We start from the raw sequence: 4,278 nt of genomic DNA on the forward strand, positions 1-4,278 counted from the left end.
TATATAAACACATATAGGCAACGTATTCGGTGAATCCTACCTAGTTCGTGTGTCCATGTAACCATTCCGTTTTAACCCCATGATCTAAATCATGAGCATTGCGTGCAGCCTAGGGACTAATTACGTTTACACGCCCGCTTTGTAACTTACAACCATCTTAATTCATGGAAAAAACCCTAAAGCCTTTCAACCAGGAGAACCACGACTGCTTCCGTTCGTCTTGCGCCGCTGCCGCCACCACTGTCGTCGTGTGCCTCCGATTTCCATCGACTCGATCCAACATCGTCCGGCGCCGGTGACTAAGCGAACCAGGCGGACATCTCGACAGCGAGTCCATGACGAACTGATTTTGTTCGCTGCCGGCGGCAAAGTGGCCCAGGCAGTCGTCTCGATGGCCAGGTCATGATGAACTATCGTCATTCGTCTCCGGTGACGAAACCTCTCAGATCAGGCGCTATCTCCCTGGATGGTCTTCCCCGACCGAGATGATTCCTTCGTAGGAAGTTGTAGTGTCTCGTCTCCAGGACATAGGATGTAGTCTGCAACAGCTGTACCTGTGCAAGTACTGTCCTGTTGCATTCGGCCGACTAACATGCACATTATTTGTGCAAATGACCGTATCAGTAAACTGTATCAATATTTGCAGCATAATGAATGGCAATGGCAGGTTCAGATCAGAGGCTCTGGTTGAGCTTTTCCCTGTTAGTTTGCTTGGCATTTTGAAAAAAAATGTCGTCTTTGCTGTTGCCAAGAAGGCTACTGACTAATTCAGTTATGCGTTAGTAAAACAGGTGACCAGCTGAGTCATGTGCTCAAAGCATAAACTTTTCAGTAAAGCTTTTGAAGTATAGAAGTGGCCTAGGGTGTCTATGTCCGGTTTCTGAACAATGCAAGTCTGATCAAAAAATAAGGAGGAAATAAACATGCAGTATTGCCACCTGGTAGAATTTTAAATATTAAAAAGAAATTTAATCATGCTTGCATAGCTGGTATAAATGTCTGAAATTGATAAATATGTCTGATACTCTAGCAATTTGACAAGCATCAAAACCTCTCAGAAATCAAGTCAACTTTAATTTGGCATGACACAAATTCTCATAGATTACATAATTCAATACATCAGAGTGTACATGATAACATAGATAAAATCATTTTTTGCTTGGACCATATCAGGAAGCACCATTTGGCTGCATATCTTGCACAATGACACTCGCTTTCTCGTTTTTGCTTGGACAATTACGACTATCATGAAATACCATTTTCTTGCACGCCTTGCACAAACGTGCGACCTTTGCCTTGCCTTCTTTGTTCCTTTTTTGCCCCCCTCCTTGATCTCCTTTCCTCGCTTTATTATTTTGCATCTCCCCATGGTATGGACATCAGTCGGCGGATGTATATGAACTTCAGTGGGAATATTGCAAACAATAAAAGCCTCGTATTCCTCTTGCCTTGTGCTTTGGGTGGCTGTAGGTATAATTTGGTCCAAAGGCGCCTCAATGTTCATCACACTTGATGTTAAGAAGTCCAATGCTTCATCTGAATGTTTCGCCTTTTGAATAAGCTCTTCCATCTTATCTCGTACACCCGAAATCTTCTTTCTTGTGGCCGCATCAAGTGAATCCATGGGATTTTCTTTTAGTAGGTTCCCATGTTCATCATAAACATGGGCTTTTCTTCTAGTAGGTTCCCATGTTCATCATAAACATTCTCCCTGCAAAACAAAATAATGTTGTTAGTCATATGATTTCGGAAAAACAATAAGAAATCGGTTGTCATGCATTATTATTTTTTACCTTTTACACCTTTTCTGCCATCTTTTCATAATGTAGTAGCTAGGAAGCTCATTTTGGTTTTCAATCCTCAATACTTGGATAATATGGCGACATGGAATACCGAGTGACTCAAATAACTTGCACAAAAATTTTGCTGTCATGCTTCCAATGTCATAGCAAACCTCCCTAATCTTACCAGACCAACCTCTCAGGGTCACATTTTTTACCCACACGCCTTGTGTAATACTCTGAACACAACAATGGTCTCTAGCAGCAATAACCTGTAGCTGAAATTTCTCGAACACCTCATATGTGAATACCTCACTACCCTATTTCTCCATTGTCCATGGCGTAAATAGTTGCGGGGTGGTATGTATGCTTCTGTTGTCTGCCATTAATTCTTCCTCACATTGGCATTCTAAAGACGTGTCAAACCTAAGCCAAAACTCAACAAAAGCAAGCCTTCGATGAATGAAGTGGTTTAAAAAGGAATTTGCACTTTCTAATCTTGAAGTGGTTCGGAGAATGCCCGCTAGAGATATATCCATAAAGTAGGCTGGTATCCATTTATGTCGAATGATAAACATTTTACTCAACCACTCATTTTCCTCCAATCCAAAATCTGTAATGATGGAATTCCATTTTGGCTCAAACTATGTTGAAGTTTTCGAACAACAAACACATGATTTCAATCTCGTCCAAAATTCAGAATCTTCTCTAATCACAGGTCCAACTTTTTCTGGAACCTTTTCCATTATATGCCACATGCACAACCTATGAACTGTGGTTGGAAGAACTTCGTCAATACCATCTTGATGCTAGTGGCTTCATCGGTTATGATGAGTCTAGGTGATATCCCTCCCATTGCTTTTAAGAAGGTCTCAAATAACCAATTGTATGACTCATCCTTCTTATTTGATAAGAATGCAGCAGCAAATATTACACTTTGTAAGTGATGACTAACCCCAGTAATGGTGCAAATATCATGTTGTACTGATTAGTAGTGTATGTAGAATCAAAGGATATGACATCACCAAAGTGACTATAGTTCTTCCTGCCTGTGGCATCTGCCTAGAACACACGCATTAGCTTCCCCTCATCATTCACGTCATCATAGAAAAATGTTGAATTCACTTCCTGCTTTCTAGCTAATTGGGCCACAAACATTTGATCATCTGCATCTCTAATTTTATACCTGAGTGCTTGGTAGTAATTCTGCAAGTCCCTCTTTGAGCAACCAACATTTGGAATTCCGCCCTCGCTAACTTGCAGGAGCCTACATGCCTGAGAGGTTCCAATGCTTGCATTATGACATGTGTATAAAGTATTCTGTGCCCTCTCACTAACTGGACGATTTGATCTGATCAAATGCCGCTTATTAGATGATACAAGACCATGAACATGGTGCTCAACCCATGAGTCTATCTTGTAGATGTTGCCCCCCAAAAGTCTAACAAAGATATGGGCATCACAACTGTGTCACGTATTTGTTTGCCTACACCTTTTATTCAAGGGGTCATCTGTCTCGTTACTATGTTTTGACTTGAATCCTTCCCTATTACACATGAAACACTTAGTTCGAACCACCTTATTATCAATCTTTTTCTGTTGTCCAATTCGAACACCAAAACCTGATTCATGTGCATATGTCTTGTAGAACTTCTCTACTGCCTCGAGTCCTTCAAATGTGATACCCACTTTAGGCTTCAAGTGCTCATCACATTCAGGTGTAAAAGATCAAGATTGCAATGTCAAGAATAAACCAGAATAAGCACTTCATGCATAGTTTCAGTTGTTAGTGCAAACTGAACTTACAAAGAGGGGTGCGTCAGTGTTCTTTTGGGGTGTACTAAATCCTCCATGGCTCATATGCATTTGAACGTCATTGATTGGATCCATACTGCTGCACACATGGCCACATGATGAGCCTTTAAACCTACACTCACACATGTATGCACAAGGACTTAATCTGTGTGTAGATTTACCTGAAACTTTTGATGCCCTCCGTATCGCTGATTGCAAATGACATCGTTATACTTACTAATTGCTCATCAGTAGTTGCTGCTATAGGAAAGTATTAACAGTTATAGGGGGGATAGGTCTAGATCGAGAAGTACATGTAGAGCAGACTGATGCATAGGGCGTTTGCCGATTGTTAACGTGGGATCAGACGAGCACGTATAAGACTGGGACGCTACCTGCCTCTCGTGGGTGCCGAACGACATCGGGATCGAGTCGACACAAATCGGAGGCACACGACAACAGTGGCGGCGGTGCAAGACGAACAGAAGCAGTCGTGGCTCTCCTGGTTGAAAGGCTTTGGGGGGGTTTCTGTGAATTAAGATGGTTGTAAGTTACAAAGCGGGCATGTAAACGTAATTAGTCCCTAGGCTACACGTAATGCTCAGTTTTTAGATCGTGGGATTGAAATGGAATGGCTACACGGACACACTAACTAGGTAGGATTCACCAAATATGTTGCCATATATATATATATATGGACACA

This window comes from Triticum dicoccoides, chromosome 2B (assembly GCF_002162155.2).
Source record: "Triticum dicoccoides isolate Atlit2015 ecotype Zavitan chromosome 2B, WEW_v2.0, whole genome shotgun sequence".
Classification (NCBI taxonomy): Eukaryota; Viridiplantae; Streptophyta; class Magnoliopsida; order Poales; family Poaceae; genus Triticum; species Triticum dicoccoides.